A 26242-nucleotide genomic window follows, 5' to 3' on the forward strand; every position below is an offset into this window, starting at 1 on the left:
ACATGGAAAATAAACAATATGTTACTGAATGATCAATGGGTTACAGAAGACATAAAGGAGGAAACCAAAAAATTCTTAGAGATAAACGACAATTTAGACACAACATACCGGAATCTATGGGACACAATGAAAGCAGTTTTAAGAGGGAAATTCATTTCCTGGAGTTCATGCCTCAAAAAAAGAAAAAACCAACAAATAAATGAACTCACACTACATCTCAAAACCCTAGAAAAGGAAGAGCAAAATAACAGCAAATATAGCAGAAGACAAGAAATAATTAAAATCAGAGCAGAAATGAACAAAATTGAAAAAAAAAACATTGAAAATTGATAAAACTAAAAGTTGGTTCTTTGAAAAATTAATAAATAAGATCGACAGACCCTTAGCCATGCTAACGAAGAGAAGAAGAGAGAAAACTCAAATTACTAAAATACAGGATGAAAAAGGCAATATCACAACAGACACTACAGAAATACAGAAGATAACTAGAAAGTATTTTGAAACCCTATATTCTAATAAAATAGAAGACAGTGAAGATATCGATAAATTTCTTAAGTCATATGATCTGCCCAGATTGAGTCAGGAACACACACACAATTTAAACAGACCAATAACAAAGGAAGAAATAGAAGCAGCTATCAAAAGACTACCAACCAAGAAAAGCCCTGGACCGGATGGGTATACAGCGGAGTTTTACAAAACCTTCAAAGAAGAATTAATACCAATACTTTTCAAGCTATTTCAAGAAATAGAAAAAGAAGGAGCTCTTCCAAATTCATTCTATGAGGTATTTGTGTCTCTTGTGTGGTTATTTTGTGCAGCCTAGTTAGCCCAGTTCAATTGGAGTGACCCCTGAGCATTTTAGTTGCAAACATAAACCCGGCACAGAAATATATCCAAGGTCATGTTGCTTTTAAGTGACAAAGCATTCAAATCCAGTTCTAATTTTCAATTACTAAAATTGAATTTAGTAATTTTCAATTACTAAAATGTTCCATATGATACTCAATTCTTTAAATGTGAACTCCTCTCCGTAACTTGTGATTTTTTTCTTTAAAAGACTAATATTTCATCAGGTTGATCAATATAATATACCATGTATATTAAAGGTAGTAATAAGTACCTCCCATAACTCTTATTGTCAGTCTCAAACACGTACATGACAATATCATAGAAATCTTGGTTGTTATTACTACATAGTAAATATTAAACACACAGAGAGCTTGATCTTATATTCTCCTTTATTTTTTTCACAAAATTGGAATATTGAACTAGGCATACCTCCGCAATTACTAGTCCCTCAAAATGAGAACTTCATTAAATCCATTCTACCCATTTTCTATCAAATTATTCCTTCTTTCACTGAATCAACTTAAAAGGCTGTTTATTCTGTTATTCATTTTAGAGATGTGGTCTCACTATGAAACCCAGACTATTCTTGAACTCCTGGACTCAAGTGAACCCCCTACTTTAGCCCTCTCCAAGTTGCTGAGACTACAAGTATGGACCAACGCATCCAGCTAAGAGCTATATTCTTTCTTTTTTAGTGGTCCGGGGGTGGGGGGAGATAAATCCAGGGCCTCTCACATGACAGGCAAATACTTTACCACTGAGCTGCATCCCAGCTTCCTAAGTCATAATCTTAATGATACTTTCTTTGCTTTTATAATTAATATTATTTTTTCTGTTTGTTCCTAAACAGCATGTTACTGGAAATTGTTTAACATTTGTTTCATTCTATTTTCTTTACTAATCTATTTCCATTTCTACTATAATATTATATTATTTTTTAATTTTTTTTTAGTTGTTTGGACACAATACCTTTATTTATTTTTATGTGGTGCTGAAGATCAAATTCAGGGTCTCGAAAGTGCTAGGCAAGGACTCTACCGCTCAGCACAACCCCAGCCCTATTTTATATTATTTAAGAGTCTCTTTCTTGGGCTGTGATTGTGGCTCAGTGGTACAGCGCTTGCCTAGCATGTGTGAGGCACTGGGCTCGATTCTCAACCCCTCATACAAATAAATAAATAAAACAAAGGTCTATAAACAATTAAAAATATATAAATTTAAAAAGAGACTATTTCTTATTAAAAGAGAGACTATATTCATGCTTATATCCACCTCAACTTCCCTGTTCCTGTAGAGGGGCTATCAAAGTTCCTCATAATAGTATATATCCACTGAAATAGATTCCTGGACATTGTACACCTAGTTCTGTTCTATGCGCCAATCTGTTGCCCATCATGCCAAGCTAGGTTGCCTCCAGTACATCTGTCCACTTCTCAAAAGGCAAAAGAAAAGCTAGAAACTATTTAAAGTGAAATAGAATTTTCAATTACTAAAATGTTCCATATGATACTCAATTCTTTAAATGTGAACTCCTCTCCGTAACTTGTGATTTTTTCTTTAAAAGACTAATATTTCATCAGGTTGATCTATTTCCCCATTTAATCTTTAAACTAAATTGGTCACACTAAAATCCTTCACCAATAAACACAATGTTCCAAACTCAGCTGTTGGCAGCAGAACATGTTCACAATTAGTAAACCCCACTTATCTTGGCACGAATTAAAGAATTAGCTAATTACAATACAGTCTCCTATATCTGTTTTCATTAGGATAAGAAACAATCTGTATATATTGAAAAGCAAATGATCCAAAAAAAGATATTTTGGGTTCTTTCAGCAAAGATGGCAGTCCTTCCAAAGACACTATAGGTTGAGTTTTCTCTGCCATGTGCATAATTTTTCTATGACAGTAAGAAAAATTTTATGATATGGGGTTGTCATAAGAAGGAGATGGAACAGATCACATTGTACAAGCTAGCCAAGAGAAAAGTAATAAGACAACACCAGAAACTTGCAGTGGCCAGAAGTTTTACAAAAAGAAGATAAAGACACACAAAGTAGAAGACAATCTCTGCCACAAAAGAAAAATATTTGCAGGAGAAAATATGAAAATAAATTAATGATGGTGCTACGCATTGATCCCAGGACCTCACACACATGGGCAAGCTCTTTAATAGACAACTCCATCCCCTGCCCTTCTGAGACAAGTTCTCACTAAGTTGTCCAGGCTAGCCTCAAAATTGCAATGCTCCTGCCTCAACCTCCTGAGTAGCTGGGAGAAATCATATCTTATACATAATAATTCCAAGTATTTCTTTTGGGTTGAGGGTATAGTTGAGCGGCCAGAAGAGTACCTGCTGAGTATATTCAAGGCCCTGCACATCCCCAGCATCAAAGAAATAAAATTTTTAAAAATTTCAGAAAACTTTTTTCATCTCTCACTGCTATATTTAAAAATTATTATAACTATTGGACTCTTACCATAAAACAAACACAACATAATTTGGGCTTTAAGATTGAGCCACAGAGACTGAAGTGGGAAAAGAGGATATACTTTTTCACTTTTCTTCATTTGTATTCCATTTGCTTCTAAAAGTACTAGAGGAAACATGCAGAGTTAAACAACAGGTGCAGGCAGGGGTTGTAGCTCAGGGGTAGAACACTTTGCATGAACAATGTCCTAAGTTCAATCCCCAGCACTTAAAAAAAATTTTTTTTTAGAAAGTCCCTCCAACAATGTAGAAAAGAAAATGCATCTAGGCACTGAGGCGACTAGGTGACATTTAGACCAAAATGATGTGAAACAATTTCAATCTTCTACCATTTTCTTACAATACAGTGTAAAATTACTACCAAATGTATCTTTTGCTATAAGGTCTACCATAAAGTCACTGAATAGACTATATTAGAAATATCCATTCTTAGAGAATTTTGAATTAAAAAGTAAAGTAAAATTCCGAGATACCTGTCCTGACTATCTTTTGTTCCTCATCTTTTATTTATTTATTTATTTATTAGTTATACATGGATACAATATCTTTATTTTGTTTATTTATTTTTATGTGGTGCTGAATATCGAACCCAGTGTCTCATACATGCAAGCAGAGCAATCTACCGTTCAGACACAATCCCAGCCCTGGTTCCTCATCTTTTAATAACAAAAGATGACAGTATTAAAGAACAAGATCTTATATACTTCTCCAGCTCAGGATGCAAACTGAAAGAACAAAATTGTGCCATTAGAGCAATAACACAAATTTACTTTGTACCTGAAAATCAACAATTTGTAACATTTCATAGAGACAGGTAAAGGGATACTTCTCAGATACCTAGACACCTATAGTTTAAGATAGCGCCTTAATGACAGAAGGGGAAAAAAGTCTGTACTTGTTTCCTAGTAATTTTTGTTCTGCTGCACAATGCATAGAAAGTAATAACAGTCTTTGAAGATGTAAGACAACTTAGTTACCAGATGATCACTTTTAACACAACAGTGCAAAGAAAAAATTTCTAAAATTTCTATTTTTCACTTATATTATTATAGTTACATGTTGAGAGCCACAGCCAAAGGGGCCCAGCAAACTTCCAGCTACCGGCTGATGATTGGCTCACAGCGGCCCCAGCAACATCTAGCTGATTGGCTCCTCTGCGGTGCTGTTCATTGGGCTGTTTCCCTGCCCTTCAGACTGCCAGCTGATGATTGGCTCACAGCGGCCCCAGCAACATCTAGCTGATTGGCTCCTCTGCGGTGATGTTCATTGGGCTGTTTCCCTGCCCTTCAGACTACGGAACTGCTCATTGGGGGACTTCTTTGGCTCCGCCCATGCGACCCAGCCAATCGGCCTCAAGAGCAGGAGGATTGGGGGAGGTGGGGAGGTTTGTGTGGGGAGAGGCTTGTGGAAGCCGGTGGTGGCAGTTGGGCTCTGAGGGTTTTTTCCTTTGGAGCTGTTTTGCTTGGCGTTTGTAGTTCTAAAAATAAAGTTAGTTTCTTTTGACAAGTGGCTCCTGAATTGTGCCCAGCCAGACTGCGGCAGTTACATAAGTAATCTTTTTTCTCCCTAGTGACTTAACTACCACAATATTTTATACATTCTATTCCATGTCAATAGAACACTACCCTGGAGGCAGGAAACATTTCAACATAATTCACCTAAAAAATGCTAGCTAAAATATGAAAATCATCTCAAGACAAAGTACCAGTGAAAATAAATTCACAAGCAAAATCACAAAACAAAGCAAGCCACTGACTGAGGGTCAGTAGAAATAACAAACATGAGCTGGGTGCAGTGGTGCATGCCTATAATTCCAGCAATTTGGAGGCCAAAGCAGGAGGATCACAAGTTTGAGGCCAGCTTCAGTGATTTAGAAAAACCCTCTCTTAAAATAAAACATAAAGGGACTGGGGATGTAGCTCAATGGCAGAGGACCCCTGAGTTCAATTCCCAATTCAGCAATACATAAATAATAATGATGAAAAAAGATGATGATGATAAAAACATGAAACTCAGACCACACAGATAATGGAAGTATTGGCTAAAGAAATAAAATTTAAATAAATAAAAATAATTTAAAAACAACAGAGGAATAAGACTTTATTCAATGAGCAGAACGATATGAAAGGAATCTAATAGAATTTCCTGAATTGGAAATACAGTAATTAAAGTTGGAAACTTGGTAGACAGGTTCAAGAGCTGGGGTTGTGGCTCAGTGGCAGAGTGCTTAACTTGCACATGTGAGGCACTGGGTTAGATCCTCAGCACCACATAAAAATAAACAACAAAATAAAGATATTAAAAAAATATTTTTAAATACAGAACAAACAAAAGACCAGGGGAGATATAAAGCTAAAGTGAGAATTAGCATTTTAAACTGGAAGACAAGTCCAAAGAATTTACCCAGGTGCAACATGTAGACATAAAAGAAGTGAAAAATGTGAAAGAAATAAACAGGAGGGCTGGGGATGTGGCTCAAGCAGTAGCGCGCTCGCCTGGCATGCGTGCGGCCCGGGTTCCATCCTCAGCACCACATACAAACAACGATGTTGTATCCGCCGACAAATGGAAAATAAATATTAAAAATTCTCTCTCTCTCTCTCCCTCTCTTTAAAAAAAAAAAAGAAATAAACAGGAAAGAGTGAGAATGTTTAACATATAGAGTTCCAGAAGGAGAAAATGGGGAAAAGAGTCAAGAAGCAATATCCGAAGAAGTAATGGCTAAAAATTTTTCCTACTTCATGAAAACCATACAGAGAACCGAAATCTAAAGCAGGATTAAGAAAAATAAACTACTCTCTATATACTGCCATGAAACTGAAGAACACTAAAGACAATGAAAACATTTTAGAAGCTCCAAGAGAAAAACCCTATGTGAATGAACCTCTAAAGTATATAATCTAGAAAGCAGAAAACTTGGAAGAAAAGGTCTGAGATGCTGAACTTGTGATCCTCCTGCCCCAGCCTGCCGAGTCACTGGGATTATAGGCATATGCCACCATACCCAGCCCAACTATTCCTTTTTATTTAAGACCTAGCCTCAGAAGTTACAAAAAGTGATGTGCATGGTGGCACATGCTTATAATCCCCAAAACTGGGGAGGCTGAGGTAGGAGGATTGCAAATTGAAGGCCAGTCTGGGTAATTTAGTAAGGTCCTGTCTCAAAATTTAAAAAGACTGGGGTAGGTGGTGGGGGCACGGGGGGGGGGGAGTTCTTTATGAATTATTAAATATTAAGTGAAAATTTCTTTTTAAAAAATGGGCTGAGGGTGTACGTAGCTCAGTGGTAAAGCATCCTTGGGTTCAATCTCTGATACTGGGAAGTTATTCCATCATATTCTGTTGGCCCAAAAGAAAAAAATTAAGACTTTTTTGTTGGTGGTGGGGGTAGGGGTGGGGCTGGGGAATCAAACCCCAGGACCCCTAAATGCCAAGCAAGTACTAGACTCTATTTCTTAACATGAAAAATAGCATTCAGCCAGGTACAGTGACACATACCTGTAATTCCAACCATTCCTGAGGCTCAGGCAGGAGGATTTTGTGAGAAATAGAAAATTTGGTGGTCCATTTTTAGAATATAGTATTTAGCCTTAATTTGGATGTAAGATCTAATCATAGTCATTTTGAAATCCAGTTGTAGCCATTTTAACTATAGCCATTCCCTTTACCTGCCCCAATTTTAAAATTAGCCAAGTTTACAGATTATAACCACAAACTCCTCCTGTCAGGGCAAGTGACAGCTACTGTTAGGGATAAAAGCAGGTAGACTGCCTGTCCAAGTGTGCTTGCTTGCTGGAATTTCTTTGTTAGCACCTTTTCTGCAGAAGTAAAGTTTGCTTTGCTGGGCTACTTCTGAGCATGTGTTCGATTCCTGGATGCATCCCAATATTTCTAACAATCTCAAGTTTAACCTCAACCTAAGGCTATTTAGCAAGACCCTCAGCAACTTTGTAAGACTATCTTTTTTTGTGGGGGGGATTGGTACTAAGGATAGAACCCAGGGGCACTTAATCACTGAGTCACATCTCTAGCCCTTTTTTTATTTTGAGACAGGATTTCAGATACTAAATTGCTTAGGGCTTCCTTAAACTGCTGAGGATGGCTTTGAATTTGCAATCCTCCTGTGCCAGCCACCGGAGCTACTGAGATTACAAGTGAGCGCCACCATGCCCAGTAGACCTTGTTTTAAATTAAATAAAAAGGACTGGGGATATAGTTCAGGGGTAAAGCATCCCTGGGTTCAACCTCCAGTACCTGGGGAAGGGATAGCACAATATACAGAAAGGGAAGGAAATAATGCTGTCAGTAGCCATTCAACTACCATGACTGGTCATTTGTTTAGGTTCCCCCTTTACTACCAGATCATAAACTGTTATGGCAGAAATCATAACTGCCTTCCTTTTTTAAAAATAACTTTCTTTTTTTTTTTTTTTAGTTTTCTAATTCACTTTATTCTTTGTTTCTTTCTTTTGTTGTATAAATTTAGGTTGTGTAACAGTATGTTTAGTAATATATACAAAGAAAAATTACTTCCATAGGTAAGCAATTTAAAATATGATCAGAAAGTATGTTAGATACTCACAATGGTGTATTATTTTTCAGCCATATACAAAAATGAGATCCTGTAGTTTTTGTAAAAGTAGATGGAACTGGAGGATGTGATACTAAGTGACAAAAGACAGTACAGAAAGAGAAGTATGTGTTTGTAGCATTTTTACTTTGGGCTGATCTCATGCCCATGTGGCAAATAAAATCACACAGTTTCATTCATTTCCAGTTTGCTAACCTTCTCTCCTTTCATACAACACTAAAAATAACTTTCTTAATCAATGACTGCCACATAGTAAACCTTCAACAAATTTTTGCTGAATTAATTTTATTCTATAAAAATTTCAAAAAAATTCTATAAAACTTTCAAAAGTACACAAAAATTACCATGCATTTTGCTAGAATTAAAAATTCTGTAGTGTCTGATTTTGAACAAACAAAACAAAAACAAACAAAAAACCCCAAGTCCCACAAACCCTGGTAATTCAAAATATTCTGATACAAGATGTACAGAAGAATGTAGGCAAGATATCTAACTAAATCTTGGGTAGTAGAGATGAGACAATGGTAGTGGCAATAGTCGGGGAAAAGAACTGAAGCCTGACAAATTAGGCTACTTAATAAAATGAGAGTATGGGATAAACAATAATACTTGCTCAATGTCTGAAATAGGGAATACAGTTTGTGTGTGTCATACAGGGAGAAGGTAATAGGCTAGATATTTATATTTGCATAGTATACATACATATATTTGAGGGGTTACTTTTGTTCAAATATCAAGTCACTGTCAAGTGAAAAGAAAAGCACCATTGTGGTCATTATTTGATTTTTCAGATACAATACCCTACAATGACACAGAATGCTAACTGGTGAATTTGTGGTTCCTGGTATTAACTTACAGTGACATATGACAAAAGCATGGTAAATTTAACTTACTACTAGAAAGAAGAATGTAAGTAGGAAAGCAAGCTAGAAGGCAAAGAATAATGAAAACCTGAACTAAGGTGGCTGCAACAAGAATGGAGAAAGAATGAAATCGAAGAGCCATTTCAAAGTAAAAAAATAGAAAGTAGATCACTAAGTAGAGGTGGGGATAGAAAAAAATGAGCATAAACTTGAACAAACACTCACAAGGTGCTATTAGGTAAGAGGCAGAATCTTGATTTGGATGTATCTAATGAAAAATGAAATGTTTATGTTCTTTTAGAAGTATGGCTTAAGTTTTAACTAGAGTATAGAGCTAGAGGTATAGATAGGGACTTTGAAAGAAAAGGTAATTTAATTGCTTTTATTAGTTATCCTCTCAATCTGAAACAGATATACATTTATATATGTTAAGGTTTTTAAATTTTTTAAGTTATAGATGGACACATCTTATTATTCATTTATTTTTATGTGGTGCTGACAATCAAACCCAGTGCCTCACACATGCTAGGCAAGTGCTCTACCGCTGAGCCACAACCCTAGCCCTATGTTAAGTTTGATAGTCCACATTGTGGTATGTTATTTTGAAAATTCTCAGTTTTGAGGATATGAAGGCAATGTAGCCAAATTCATTATTTAAATTTATTTGTCTGATTTAGCTAGCTAGGCGAGCTCTGTGGCATTGACAAAAGCAAATTTACAGGGCTGGGGAATACAGCCCAGTTGGTAGAGTGCTTGTCTTGTTGCCTTGGACCCACGAGGCTTTGGGTTCAATCCCCAGCACCACACAAAGAAAAAAACAAATTTACCAAAAATCATTTTAGCTAAAGGTCAAGTCACTGAATTCACTTCTCTCTCTAGATGATCCATTTAATCTTCATAAAAGTATATAAAGGAATATTCAATTTGTTTTCCCTAACTGCCTGCTATTTTTGCCCGGGGAGAAGCAGAGAAAGGAAAAGGACAGGACTAAAGTCTTCAAATTCTCCAATGATAAAAAATATGTTCATTTTGATTACATACTTGAATATAAAAAATTATTTTCTACCTCTTCAAAGGCAGTAGAGAACTGGAAAAGAAACAAATTGAACATTCTTTAAATGTTACTAAGAAGATGAAACCTGATCAACTAAAACTAACTAAAAAGAAGTAAATTCAGGGAATTGGCATTTCAGAAATGTACTGTTTTTGCTGAATAAATGAACACTTCTTTCCTTAAAATTAAATGTGAAGCTATACCCTGATGAAAGATTCTGACTGAAAAAAATCATTCTTTTATCTATGGCACACAAATAACTCTAGTCACCTTGCTAATCTTGAGAAAATAGTCTAACTCTTGGGATAAAAATGAAAGACAGAGTTTATGCCATATAATGGGCTTAAAGATGGTAAAAATAGAAACCTGGAACAAGGGTTTGTGTAGAGAACTGGCATTTTCACATTTTTTTTTAATTTTTTTTTTTTGCATTTTCACATTTTAAAGAAAACTGTTATCTCTGAAAATGGCAAAAAGCATTTTTTTAAGATCCCTGAATTTCAAAATTACAGACTTTTTTAAAGCCTTATTTTGTTCTTTTATAGTCAAAATTTTCATCTTCATATTTTAGGATATAACAATAATTATGAGATGTGCATAATAATTTCAAATAATAAACACATTTAATAATTCTACAACTGAAATAGCTACTAACATCTAAATTATTAACTATATAATATATATGTATATATAATATAGAAATTAGATGTCTGAATTAGCCATGGTATTTTGCTTATATTTTCTTCACAATACTAAAATTTATCAGACATCAAAAAATTTAGATTCACATTTAGGTATTAAAAATTCCTAATTCAGCTGGGCCCTGTGATGCATGCCTATAATCCCAGCAACATGGGAGCTGAGGCAGGAAGATCACAAGTTTGAGGCCAGCTTCAGAAATTTAGTTAAGACCCTCAACAACTTAGCAAGACCATGTCTCAAAGAATAAAAAAGGACCAATAATATAGCTCAGTGATAAAGCACCCGAGTTCAAATCCCTTGTACAAAACAAACAAATCCTAATTCATTTTCCATTTTCTTTTTTACTGAAGCATTTACTCATTTAGTGAAACAATTTCTATATTTTTATGTATGTTCTCTAGATCCTTTGGAATGGCAAATGCTATACAGTATAACACTGTATTTATTGCAAATGACACCTTCAAGAAAGTGAAAAACACACTGAACAGGAGAAAACATTTATAAAGCATGGGGCTAGGGACATAGCTTAGTGGTAGAGTATACTTATAGCACAATGAGACCCTGGGTTCAACTGCCAGCACACATACAAAAAATTTTTAACAAATCTGCTAAAGTTCCTATATCCAAAATGTATAAGAAACTCAATAATAAAAGATGGCCCAATTAGAAAATTGGTGTTATGATTTTGATATCAGGTGTCCCCCCAAAAGCTCATGTGTAAGATAACGCAAGAAAGTTTAGAGGTGAAATGATTGGTTTATGAGAGTCTTAACCCAATCACTGAATTAATCTGCTGATAGTGACTGTAGGCAGATAAGATGGGACTGGAGGAGGTGGGTCACTGGGTATGTGCCTTTGGGGTACATATATTATGAGCTGAGCTTTATCTCTCTCTCTGCTTTCTGGTGTCATGTCCTGAGCCAGCCTTCCTCAGCTATACTTTTCTACCATGATCTGCCTCACCTCCAGCCCTAAAGAATGGAGTTGGTTTTATGTAGACCTGAAACCATGAGTCCCGAAATAAATTTTCCTCCTATAATTGTTCTTGTCAGGTCTTTTAGTTAAAGCAGTAAAAAAGCTGCCTAAAATAATCGATAATGGATTTGGACAGACTTTTCTCTAAAGAGGATGTACAAATACCCTATAAATATCACACTTAAACTGTCTTTTAAGAATTCACCAAAAATTTTTTTGAGCTAAAGTCTCTCTTCCTATCATCTTTGGTCCCAGAGCTGCTTTATGGCTCAAATAAGTCTAATTCTTTTTCCACATAAAAAAAGAACTCATCTTGTCATTGTACATATGTCAGTTTCCTTCAAATATGGTACTTAAATCTGGATACATGCTATGTATGGCTAACAAAGCTTGGAAAATTTTAATAATTCGATTTTACAGGCAAATCTTATCTAATTCATATTAAATCTACTAACAGTAAAATTCCATTTATCATAATGCTGCCATTAGGCGATTTATCTTTTGTAAATTCTTCTTTCAACTGATTTTTTTCCAACTTAAATGCAGGATTAGATATGTAGTTTTACTGAATTCTTTATTTAAATCAATTTATTAAGTTCTTAATGCTATAGACTTCCAAATTATTTTCATTGTTTGTATAGAGATCCATCAAGCTTTGTGTCATATTTGAATTGTGATCAGTACTTGAATTGTGATCAGTACTGTTAATGTCCTTACTCAGACTTACCCCAATCTTCTGGCATGTGCCTATTCTTAATAATCCTCAAATTTCAGTTTTCTCACATACAAGTACTCACAACATCTTCAGATATAATAAATTCAAGTTAAATGACAAGATCTTATTGAGTAGTTAAGAAATTTTTTTCTTTTGTTTTTTCTTTTTGGTACTAGGGATTAACCCAGGGGTTCTTAACTACTAAGCCACATCTCCAGCTTTTCTACATATTTTATTTAGAGCAGGGTCTTGCTGAGTTGCTTAGGGCCTCGCTAAGTTGCTGAAATCCTGCTACCTCAGCCTCCCAAGCCACTGGGATTACAAGTATGTTTGATAGGGCCAGGCAAAAAGTTTTCTTAATTTCACCTATTTTTTGTACTTCACTAAATGATATTTTTTTTATTTTTTATTTTTATTTATTTATTTTTTGTGCTATTATAAAGATTGTTCTCCCTGGGCTGAAGATATAGCTTAGTGGTATAGTACTTATCTAGCATCTATCACAAGCACTACAAAAAACGAAAAAAGAAAAAAAAACTAAAAGATTGTTCTTCATAAAAAATATGGGAAGAAAACAGGAGCTATTAATATTAAATAGGCATATAGAGTCCTTATTCCTGTTTGGCTAATAAGATTTTTAGAATTATCTTTTACATTGTCTTCATATCTGTTAATTCTGAATTTTAACTTTTCTTGCACACTTAAATGTTTGTGGGGCTGGGATTGTGGCTCAGTGGTAGTGTGCTTGCCTAGCATGTGTGCGGCACTGGGTTCAATTCTCAGCAACACATACAAATAAAGGTCCATCAACAAAATATATATTTTTAAAATGTATCATTTTTCTGTATTCATCTTCTATAAATATTGCAGTCCCCTTTGTAGTGAATGCCTAAAGCTACAGATGGTACTGAACCCCAATATATACTATGTTTTTTCCAACACAGATATACCTAAAGTTTAATTTATAAATTAGGCACTGTAAGAGATTAATAAAAAATAGAACAATTAAATCAATACATTGTAATAAAAGTTGTGAATATTGTCTGTTTCAAAATATCTTTTTCCCCCTAATCTTCAATGCTGGGGATTGAACTCAGGGTGTTACATGTGCTAGACAAGTGCTCTACCACTGAGTACCTCCAAGCTGTCAAAATAGCTTACTGTGCTATTTTTATCTTTTTTTGTATGTGATGTCAGATGATACAAGGCCAATGTGATATGATGAAGTAAATGAGATCAGCATTACGATGTAGAGTGGGCTATTAAATGTTATTTAAATACAAGCACTGCAGTAACATAGCAGTCAAGATAACCAAGATAATTATTAAATGATTTGTGAGTGCTAGTGTGTATTCAGCATTGATAATGCTGGACAAAGGGATGATTCATGTCCTGAATGGGATGGATCAGGACACTGAGAAACGTCATTGTATTACTCAGATTAGCATGCAATTTAAAATTATTTATGGGTCTGGGATTGTGGCTCAGTAGTTGAGCATCTTGCCTGGCATGTGTAAAGCCCTGGGTTCAATCTCTGGTACTAGGGGAAAAAAAAAGGAATTATTTTTGGAATTTTCATTTAATATTTTTTAGACCAGGGTTGACCATGGGTCACTGAAACATCAAAAGAGAAACTGTAGATAAGGAGTATTTACTGTATCCCTTATAAAACTTGAGTTAAAATTATTCTAAGTGGTCAGGCTTGGTGCCACGCACCTGTAAACCTAGAAGTTCAGGAGGCTGAGGCAGGAGGATGCAGAGTTCAAAGTCAGCCTCAACAAATCAGGGAGGCCCTAAGAAAATTAGTGAGACAATGTCTAAATATAAAAAATAAAATGGGCCAAGGATGTGGCTCAATGGTTAAATGTCCCTTGATTCACTCCACCAAAGAAAATTATTCAAGTAGATGCATAGTAGTTTTGGTTTCTTTTGCCTTTCTAAAAACTCATTGTTGTAATTTTTTAAAAATGTTTTTTAGTTGTAGACAGACACAATTCCTTTATTTCATTTATTTATTTTTATGTTGTGCTGAAGATTGAACCCAAGGTCTCACACTTGCCAGAAAAGTGCTCTACCACTGAGCCACAACCCCAGCCCCTCATTGTTATAATTCTATGTACGCAAATATCTTTTAGTGTTTCCTAACTTTCCTAGTCTTAGGTTATAAAGTCATGACTACATATTTTTAGATTAGTGTTTAAATTTTTTTTCCTTCAATCTGGACTATATATGTATGTGGATACTTCTAGAATTTTCCGCCCTATCACAAACTTTTATGGTCATTTTGTCTCCAGAGTTTCTATCTTTTCTGTGCACCAAGCAATTATTCCTCATTAGCCATAAATGGATCCAGAGCAGAAGAACTCTTCATTCCCTAGTATTTACTAAAAACACAGGGGGAAAAGGGAAAACACGATAAGCACAAAAAATATCTTAAAATATAAAATTGTACCATCTAAAGAAAATGACTGCTAATGATTTGATATACATCCCTCAAGATTTTTTTCTCATATAAATATCTTTTTTTCTCTTTCATTTTAAGTCAGAAAGTGTCAGCAATGCAAGAATTTTCTAAAATCCAAAATTATGTTTTAAATTAATTTGGCTGGTCCTGAAGCCTGCTGAGAATTCTGCACTTTTTGTTTAGATGTTTTTCCTATCCCAAAAATATCCTTTTCCAAATAAATCTCACATTCATGCTGTATTCAACTTTATCTACAATCATATTCCCAACTTTCAACTTAAGTATTTTGACACAATTAGAACTCCTTTCACAAACTCATCCTAATTCTAAGAGTTATTGGGTTGTAGCTCAGTGGTAGAGCGCCAGCCTTGAATATGTGATGCACTGGGTTTAATCCTCAGCACCACATAAAAATAAACAAATAAAAATAAAGGTATTGTGTCCATTTTTTAAAAAAGAGTTACTTAATTATCAGAAGTAACACTCAGATATAACAACTTTAAGTAGCAGAATGTAATGGTATGCAATATAAAATTAATTACCAAGGAATAAACATAGTTATAAATATCTACAGGAAAATAGAAAATAAGAAAAGTAGGTTGGTTAGACACTTTTGAGCATGACACAAATCCCAGAAGTCATAAAGAAAAAAATAAGTCAATCTAATGGAGTTAAAAAATTAAAAGTTCCATACAGAAAAAGATTTCATAATTAAGTTCTCAAAAACAACTTACAGACTAAGAGAATCCATTTTGAACATATTATCCAGAAAGATACTACCCATAATGCATAAAGATTTCATACAAATCAACAATATAAAAGTAACACAAAAGTTCATGAAAGGGGCCTGGGGATGTGGCTCAAGCGGTAGCGCGCTCGCCTGGCATGCGTGCGGCCCGGGTTCCATCCTCAGCACCACATACCAACAAAGATGTTGTGTCCGCCGAGAATTAAAACAATAAATAAATAAATATTAAAAATTCTCTCTCTCTCTCTCTCTCTCCTCTCTCACTCTCTCTTTAAAAAAAAAGTTCATGAAAGAATATAAACCAGTAATTCATAGGAAAAAAAAACATCAATAAGCACATGAAAAGTTGTTAAATCAGTAGTGAAAAAGTTGACTAAAACAGGTACCAAGTTGGCAGCTTACTTTCAAATAGTTCACAGAAAACAAAGTTCTTTACTATGCTTACAATTTTGGTATAAATTTGAGATTTAAAGAAAATTTATAAACAAGCAAAAATTAAACATAATTGTTTGCTCACTTGGATTGACCAAAGTCAAGTTGAACATATCTAATGTTAATAGCATAGGGAAAGCTTTACTCTCATATACTATTGGAATTAGTATAAATTGATCTATTCCTTTTGTAGGACAATTTGAAAAATTAAAAAATTGGGGGGAAGGCTGGGAATGTAGCTCAATGATAGCACTGGCCAATGTGTGAAGCCCTAGGTTCGATCTCTAGCCACAGACACGCGCACACACACACACATTTTTCAATGTGCATATCTTATATTCCAACAACTTCAATTCCAGGAATTCATTCTACAAAAATAATGCAGATGTGCACAAAGATCTACATATAAAAATTACAGTGCAGCTGGGCATGGTGATACACACCTATAATCCTAGCAACTGGGGCGGAGTGGGGCGGGGGGCTGAGGCAGGAGGATTCCCAGTACAAGGCCAGCCTGGGCAAGACCTTGTCTCAAAATAAACCAAATAATAAGGGTTGAAGGGATATAGATCAGTAGAATAACATCCCTGGGTTTGATCCTCAGCACCATGAAAAAATAAATATCACTTGTGTAGACTGTTTACAAGTGCCAACTCCAAAACTGTATCACCTCATAGCCTAGCCATTTTCCAGTTGTGTTAATTTAAACAAATCTCTTTCTTCTGTACCAAATTTCCTCACCTATACTACATGGAGGATAATAATGCCTATTTCATTTGGTTGTTGGATTAAATGAATTAATGTATGCAAAGTACTTGGATCAGTGCTCTACAAACTTTATTTAAACATTTATCTTTATTATTGTAAAAGCAGCTTAAGTTTATAAAACTATGATATCACACTAGAAATAAAAGAACTACCTGGATGAAGATTCATATTAGACTTGTTTGCTACAGTTTATTCCAGTTCTTATCAAATTCAATAACGCATTAACAAAGAGTTAGCATTCTATCAACAATTCCATATTTTAAAAACTGCAGATAACAAAAATAATTCTAAAATACAATGTGTTGTTAAAGAAAGTAGAAAATAATTGCTAAGTATTATCTAAACCATAATATTTATGACAATAATATGCACAAACAACATCATAGGGAATCATTCTTAAAAGGCAATCTATGGGGCTGGGGATGTGGCTAAAGTGGTAGCGTGCTCGCCAGGCATGAATGAGGCACTGGGTTCGATCCTCAGCACCACATAAAAATAAATAAATAAAATAAAGATTTTTTTTAAAAAAAGGCAATCTATGGGGGGAAATACAGGGAAATGACATTGGCAAAATTATATTTTACATTGTGTGCATGTATGAATATGCAACAATAAATCCCACTATTATGCACAACTATGATGTGCAATTAAAAAAATATGGAAAAAGGGCAAACTATGCAGCCAGGCACAGTAGCACATGCCTATAATCCTAGTGACTTTGGAGGAGGAGGCAGAAAGATTGCAAGTTCAAGGCCCTAAGCAACATAGCAAGGCCATGTTTCAAAGTAAAAAAATAAAAAAGCTGGATGTTACTTAGTAGTAAAACACCTCTGTGCTCAATCCCCAGTACCAAAACAAAGAAAGAAAAGGGCAATCTATGCAGACAGCAATATAAGGATGTGTAGGTACTATGTTCAATATACCTTTTCTGTCTTTAATGATAAAACCTTCATGTTTTACTTCAAATACATTCATAGAAAATGGTCAATATTCGACTTTATTTATATCTAAACAAAGATGAAAGTTACAAGTTATTAAATATTGATCTTCACTGACAAAGAAAAATTTCCATTGAAAGTATCTTCATTTTTTCTTGTATTTTTACCTACTATGTACAAAATATTAGTTTATTAACATTAATATGCATCTAATTTCATATAAATGCAATATTAATTTAGATATTTACATTCTAATACAGTGGTTCTCAAACTTTACTGTGTATGATAATTGCCTAGTTTTTTTTTTGAGAGAGAATTTTTTAATATTTATTTCTTAGTTTTCGGTGGACACAACATCTTTGTTTGTATGTGGTGCTGAGGATCGAACCCGGGCCGCACGCATGCCAGGCGAGGACGCTACCTCTTGAGCCACATCCCCAGCCCAGCCTAGGGTTTTTATTCAAAATATATTCTTGAACCGGGCACAGTGGCACACACCTGTAATCCCAGGGGCTCAGAAGTATCAAGAGTTCAAAGCCAGCCTCTGCAATGGCAAGGCACTAAGCAACTCAGGGACACCCCGTCTCTAAATAAAATACAAAACAGGGCTAGAGATGTGGCTCCGTGGTCAAGTGCCCCTGAGTTCAATCTCCGGTACCAAAACACAAAAACAAAACAAACAAAATGACATATTTTTGGAACTCAAATTTTCATTTAGTAGATTATGCAAAAGCACAGGAATTTGCATTTTTAACAAAATATTCCAGATTTTTTTTTTTTGGCACCTTCCCAATGCACATTCCCAGCCCTTTTAATTTTTTGAGACAGGGTCTCACTAAGTTGTTGAGGCTGGCCTTGAATTTGGGATCCTCCTGCCCCAGCCTTCCAAATCAGTGGGATTACAGATACACACCACCACCATGTTGGGCCTCTTGATGATTCTGATGCAGGTAATTTGTATTCAACACTTAAGCACTGCTATAATAATTTAATTCATGCTATACTTAAATTCATTAAATATTAGCGCTTTATGTGTATGAGGCTTTAGTGCTATGAATCAAACATGAATTCTGCTTCAAGGAAGGTACAGTTTAACAAAGGAGATGAGAAATGCATATAGGCAGTGTGGTGGCACACACCTATAAGCCCAGCAATTTGTGAGGCTGAGATAGGAGGACTGCAGCTCAAGAACAACCTCAGCAATTTATTGAGACCCTAAGCAACTTTTAAGACCCTCTCAAAATAAAAAATAAAAAAGGCTAGTGGTGTTGCTCAGTGGTCACAATCCCCAGCATCAAAGGAAAAAAAAAAAGAAATGCATATAAATTGACTGGGGAGGCTGAGGTAGGAGAGTCAGATATTCCTCAACAACTTAGTGAGACCCTGTCTGAAAATAAAAAGGGCTGGGATGTAGCTCAGCAGTAAAACACCTCTGGGTTCAATCCCCAGTACTGACAAAATTTTTTTAAAGCCACATATAAATGATTTATAATAAAAAGGAAAGAATTGCTGAATGTCTTTTTAAAAAAATAAAAATGTGGGTTAGAAGTGTGGCTCAGTGATAGCATACTTTGAGGCCTGGGGTTCAAACTGTAACACAACAAAGGGGGAAAAACGTAAAAAAAATATATATATATTGGGGTAGTTCAGTGAAGAGAATGCTACTTCCAACTTCCCTCAGGGCAATTTTTCTAGTAGATGATAGCATCTGAAATTAAGTGTTGAAGGCTGCATCTCTACATTATAAGGAAGAAGAAAATAAAAGAATAAAAATCCTATCAACGAATGACAAATGTTTTTAACATCACTATTTCAAACTCAAAACAATTATTTCCTATCTCCTAAATTTTATGTATTGATTTATAATCTGAGTTATGGTCTCATGTTGTCCTTCATATCCATCCACAGCTTGATGTGCTTCCTATTTCTCCAGACACATCCTTGAAGGGCTATGTTTTAGTACACTGATCTATCTGAAAGGTCACACACACAGTGGATACTGATACAAAAAACAAAACCAAACAAACAAAACATACTTCTCTTTTCATAAATCTTTAGGAAGTAAATAAAATTTAAGCATAGTGAAATAGAAACACTTCAGGCAGTTTTCAGTTATAAAATCTGCACACAGTTTGATTTTAGGTAGCATGAAGACAGAAATAATGAGATGGAAAGAGAAGGAAGGTTAGGATAGACAGACATTCTACAACTTAGTAACCATTGTGTGTGTGTGGGGGGGGGGGGTGGAGATTGAACCCAGGGCCTTGTGCTTATGAGGCAAGTACTCTACCAACTAAGCTATATCCCAAGCCTGAAACCATTGTTCTTTTTTTTTTTTAACTTTTTTTTTTATTGTTGGTCGTTCAAAACATTACATAGTTCTTAATACATCATATTTCACAATTTGATTCAAGTGGGTTATGAACTCCCAATTTTACCCCGTATACAGATTGCTGTATCACATCATAAAAACAAAAAAGGGGAGAAAAAAAAGAAAGAAAAAGAAAAAAAAAAGTAGGCCAGGCCAGCAGCTCAGGAGGTTGAAGCAGGAGAATCGAAGGTTAGAAATCAGCCTCAGCAACTAGGTGAGACTATGTAAGCACTCTAGTGAAATCCTGTCTCAAAATAAAAAAACTTAAAAGGCAGGGGATGTGGTTCAGTGGTTAAATGCCCCTAGGTTCAATCTCTGGTACAAAAAAAAAAAAAAAGAGAGGGCAGAACAAAGAATGTTAAGCTTCCTCTGTTTTCTGATTCTGTGGCATTTTGTTTAATATTTTGTTTTGCATTTCAATGATCAAATACAGTCTACAGTGCCCAATATTAACTGAATGAATGAATGATTTGGGGGTCATTTTTCCACGCTCTTTGCAGGTTTACCCTTCTTTATTAAAATAAATAAAAGTTAGCCAGATATGTCCCAAATGGTCTGCTTTCTCATCTCTGTCTTTGGACAGCAATCTATCTTTTTAAAAGATACTATTTTTTTTAAGTATTTTTTTTAGTTGTAGATTAACACAATATATTTATTTATTTATTTGTATATGGTGCTGAGGATGGAAACCAGTGCTTCAGGCTCTACCACTGAGCTATAGCCCCAACCCTAAAAAGATACTATTTTAATAATTTTTTGAAATTACTACTAATTATGAATACTATGAAATATAAAATGATTTAATATATTTTCTTTGGTACTTTGAATTGAACCCAGAGGTGCTCTACCACTGAGCTACATCCCTGACCCTTTTATTTATTTTGAGAGAGGGGTCTCACTAAGTTGCCAAAGTTGACTCAAACTTAAGATCCTCCTTCCTTAGCTTTCTGAGTTGCTGGGATTACAGGCAAGTGCCATAATAATTACAGCAAAACCCATAATTTTAAATGTGCAGCCAGTTAAAAATTAAAAGGTTCTGAGGGTACAGTGACACATGCCTGTAATTGCAGCAACTCAGAAGGCTGTGGCAGGTTCAAGAAGGATTGCAAGTTCAAGGACAGCTTCAGCAATTTAGCAAGACTCTGTCTTAAAGTAAAAATACAAAGAACTGGGAATGTACTCAGTGGTAAAGTGTCCCTGGGTTCAATCCCTAGTACCAAAATAAGTAAATAAAAGGCTTTTAAAACCAAGAAAATTCTCAATAAAAAAAACTTAATTGAAACCTTTAGGAGTCCTTGGGGAAATGAGAAGAAATTCATTTCAAGGGTTGATAATTTTGACTTATGTAAGAAAATAAAAATACACTAATTACTAAATGTAAGATTTAATGGACTCTTCCACTGTGATGTTTAATTAGTTGATTTTTTTAAAGTAAAACTTTAAGGCATGTTTTACTAGCACCCCTAGGTTCAATCCTCGGTCCAAAAAAAAAAGGGACCTATTTAGAACATGATTCTTGCCATCTAGGATTTTAGCCTAAGTAAAAATTTCATACACATGCACCTTACATACACATATATATATCACCTACCTCAACAGACTTTCAAAAATACCATATAGAGTGTGCATGTTTCTGTGTATTATATATAATACACATGTATAATACATATATACCACCCTTTAAGGGAATTACATTTTATTTTTTGTTGTTTTGGGTTTTGGTTTAGGGTAGTAGTGATTAGACCCAGGTATGCTTTACCATTGAGCTAAATCCCCAGGCCTTTTCATTTTTTATTTTGAGATAGGGACTCACTGAATTGCTGAGGGTTTCTCACTAAATTGATGAACTTGCTATTGTTCTATCTCAACCTCCCCAGTTGCTGGGATTACAGGCATATGCCACCGTGCCTGGCTGTTATTTGCTTTTCTTATGTAAAGATCAATGTTAGCTATGGTACAATATACTTCTCAAAAAATAGTCTTATCAGTTATTTTATTTTTTTATTTATATTCACAACATAGACAAATGTGAATAATGCCAAGCATGGTGATACACACCTGTAATTCCAGCTACTCAAAGGCTGAGGGAGGGAGGATCATAAACTCAAGAACAGCCTGGGGAATTTAGCAAGATCCTGTTTGGTGGGGGGGGGGGAGCAGGGTGGTGGGGATGAAGCTCAGTGGTACACTACTTGCCTTGCCATGTGTGTGGCCCTGGGTTCAATCCCAAGTACCACATAACAAAACAGAATGAAAAAGAATAAGAAATTACTATATAAAGATCAAAGATCAGAGGTTGTGTCTTGTGCTAAATGTAGGCCAAATAATCTATAAAAGACTATTTTTCCCCCTAATACCAAAGATTGAACCCAGGGCTTCATTACAAGCGTGGACCACCAAACCCCACAGAAATGACCTTATAAATCAATATGGAATCAAGTCAACAGGGGAAAAATTAGCTTTGGTATTTCTAGCCAACAAATAAGTCTTCTGGTTCTTTTTCTTTGTTGACTTCAACTAAGAAAGGCAGTAATAGACAAGTCTTTCTCAAAGCTATGCAACATAAGGTAGTTTTAAATGAAAATACACAGTAGGAATTAAGAAAACTCTCGATTTTTTAACAAGCTCATGACTCTAGTATTATTTTTCTTTAAACTTGTCACTGTTCACAATATTCTAGAATTACATGAGAGTAAGTTTTTGGGGAGGGTGATGTTGGGTATCAAAAGAGAGGACCTTGTACGTACTAGGCAAGCACTCAACCACTGAGCCACACCTCCAACCCTAGTTGTTTTTTTTTTAAATGTAACTGTACATATTTGGAATACTCTTTCAAACCAATGAAAAGTGTTTATTTACGAAGTTGTGGAGCATTAGTGGTAATGACAATTGTAAGTATTTCAATAGTTTTGTTAATATAAAATATTAAAAACCAAAATAAATACACTGATAAAAATAAATATAAAAAAAGAAACCAAGCTTAAAGGAAAAAAATAGATATATTCTCTCCGGCTTTTTTTTTTTTTTTTTTTTAACCTTTTGAGACAGAGTCTTGCTAAATCCCAGGACCTCGACAAGTTGCAGTTTGGTCTCAAACTTGCAATCCTCCTGACTCCAATCTCCTGAGTCACTAGGATTACAGGCATGCACCACCACACCCAACTATTTCTTATTTTATTTTTTAGTTGTCAATGGACTTTATTTTGTTTATTATATGTGGTTCTAAGAATTGAACCCAGTGCCTCATTCATGCTAGTCAAGCACTCTACCATACCCAGCTATCCCAGCCCCACACCCAACTCTTTTTCTTCCTTTATCTCCTCCCTTTCAGAGGACAGCAGAAAAGGGAATGAATATGCCTATAAAAAAAATGGAAAGGAAACAATCTGGTAGACTGAGCAAAGTAGAAGATTTAATAATTTATTTACTTAAGTCTTCTGGTACTTTTTCTTTGTTGACTTCAACTAAGATAGGCAGTAATAGACAAGTCTTTCTCAAAGCTAGGCAGCATAAGGTACTTTTAAGTGAAAATCCAGGGCTGGGGTTGTGGCTTAGAGGAAGAGCACTCGCTCAGCATGTGTGAGGTACTGGTTTTGATCCTCAGCACTACATAAAAATATAGTGTCCACCTATAACTAAAAAATAAATATTAAAAAAGGGAAAATACACAGTAGGAATTAAGAAAACTCTCGATTTGTGCTTTTTTTTTTTTTTAGACTTTTATTTTATTTATTTATACATGGTGTTGAGAATAGAACCCTGGGCCTCACACATGCTAGGCAAGTGTTCTACTACTGAGCCACAACACCAGCCCCTAATCATTTATTTAATATACACTTACACTCAGTGTTTAACATTTGCTAACACCTGTACTGGGTGCTGGATACACAAAGAAAATAATTCTTTATTCTGAGGAAAAGACACTGAACCATATGTTTAAATTGTGATAAGTGGATATACAGAAAAAGCAAAAGATGCTATAAAATGTAAAAAGTAAGACTTTAGACCAGGGGTAAAGAAACACTTCTTATAATGGGGAGATGTTTAAGATAAAATCTAAAGGTTGAATTGGACAGTTGGGAAAGTTGCTTGGGCAAGGAAAATAAATATTCCTGGGGCAGGAAAGAGCAAGTTATGTGAACTAAATCAAGACCATTGTGATTGGTGCATAGTAAGAAGTCAAAAACAAAGGTTGCTGAGCATATTGGTATAGGACTATAATTCCAGCAACTCAGGAGGCTAAGGCAGGAGGATCAAAAGCCCAAGGACAGCCTCGGAAGCTTAGTAAGACTCAGACTCAAAACAAAAAGGGATGGGGATATAGCTCAGTGGCAGAGCACACCTGGATCAAAATTTAAGTACCACACACACACAAAACAAAACAAAATGAGGTTAATTGATGCTGGGTGTGGCTGTGCACACGTGTAATTCCAGCAGCTTTGGAGGCTGAAGCAGGAAGATCACAAGTTCAAAGTCAGTCTTAGCAACTTAGTAAAGCCCTGAACAAATTAGCAAGAACCTGTACCAAAATAAAAAATAAAACAAGCTGGGATGTGGCTCAGTGGTTAAGTGCCCCTGGTTCAATCCCTGGTACCAAAAAAAAAAAAAAAAAAAAAAACCAGGGGTGGGGTGTTAATTGAGGTGTAACCAGATGAAGTAACCACAGGCAAGATTAAGGTAGTATGATTTGAAGACACTGATGGATTTTGAGCAGAAAAGTGCAACAGTATCTATTCCCAATAAAAGAGAGAACTCTGCGATATAAAAAATTGTAGGAAAGGAACTGTGGAATCAGATATATGAGTTAAGAATACTGTTACAGATCAAGCTATGAGCTGATATTAGCTCAGAAAATTTGGTGGGAATGGAGACAAAAATAGGCAGAGCATTTTATTTTCATTTAGAAATGAAATGAAATTAAAAGATCTTTAAACAAAATAATTAAAATGCTGTTCCATCTTGTTTCTCTACCGTGGTGTGCAGAATTTCTAAAATGGCTCCCTAAAGATGCTCTAAACACTGAAACCTAGGAATATGAATGAAATATTACTCCTGTGATTGTATTTGTTCTCTGTGCAGCTGGGGATTGAGCCCAGGGTTTCTTCCATGCTAGGCAAGTGCTCTACCACTTAGATCCACCCCTGCCCCAATGTGTTAATTTTCCTATCAACTTACCATAAAACCTATCTGTGTAGATCCTATTTAATCAAATAGGCCCTTAAAAGCAGTTTTCTCTGGTTGGCAGCAGGAGGAGCCTGAGAGATGTGAAGCATAACAAGGTCTCTATGTGCCACTGGTAGTTTAAAGTTGGAGGAATCCATGTGAGAAGGAAGGTGGGTGGCCTCTAGAAGTGATAATCAGTCACTTCCTAACAGCCAGCAAGGAAACAGTTGACCTCAGACCTACAACAAAGAACTAGATTCTACTAATAACCTGAATGAACATGAAAGTGGATTCTTCCCCCAAACCTGTGGCTGACACCTTGACTTCAGCCTTCTCAAATTCAACTGACTTTGTCTTAACTTCTTACCTACAGAATCATGAGACAACAAATAGATGTAATTTTAAGCCACTAATGTTGTTTGTTATTTCACAGTAATAAAGAAACTAAATAGAAAAATCACACTCACCTGCTCCCCCCATAAACTCTGAGAAGAAATTAACAATTCAGTAATCTCAATCAGCACCAGGTTGCAAATGGTCCCCCATTGATGAAGATTCAACTTTAAAATTTTGCACTTTACAATGGTGTGAAAGTGATAGCATTCAGTAGAAACTGTACTTTGAATTTTAAATGTTGATCTTTTTCCAGATGTGCTGTGATACTCTCTTGCTATGTTAGGCAATGGCAGCAAGCTACAGCTCCCAATGAGCCACTACATCATGAGGACAAACAACTGATACTCTACACAGCACTGTGTTGCAAGCTATGACCTGTTCAGCAGGTTAGATGTATTAAATGAATTTCTGAATTAACAGTATTTTCAATTTGCAATAGGTTTCCACTGGAACTTAAGGTGCATCTATATTCTCTGGTTAAGAAAAAAATCTAAGGAAAATCAGCAGGTTAGATGTATTAAATGAATTTCTGAATTAACAGTATTTTCAATTTGCAATAGGTTTCCACTGGAACTTAAGGAGTATCTATATTCTCTGGTTAAGAAAAACCTAAGGCTTGCTGTTGTCCTGAAGGCTAAATAAAGACATATTTTGTGATTGGAGCAAGAGCCTTTTAAACTATGATTTTGAAATTAAATATCATACCTGTGTTATAGAAT

General features: G+C 35.3%; 1 protein-coding gene and 1 pseudogene across 1 annotated transcript in view; both read right to left on the bottom strand.

The window, feature by feature from the left end:
• The window catches only part of Ppm1e (protein phosphatase, Mg2+/Mn2+ dependent 1E), a 144104-nt gene that overhangs the window by 106122 nt on the left and 11740 nt on the right, over window positions 1–26242 (bottom strand). The window lies entirely within an intron of this gene.
• LOC113195740 (U6atac minor spliceosomal RNA) lies at window positions 8091–8151 on the bottom strand (annotated as a pseudogene).

The sequence above is a fragment of the Urocitellus parryii genome, chromosome 7 (genome assembly GCF_045843805.1).
Source record: "Urocitellus parryii isolate mUroPar1 chromosome 7, mUroPar1.hap1, whole genome shotgun sequence".
Classification (NCBI taxonomy): Eukaryota; Metazoa; Chordata; class Mammalia; order Rodentia; family Sciuridae; genus Urocitellus; species Urocitellus parryii.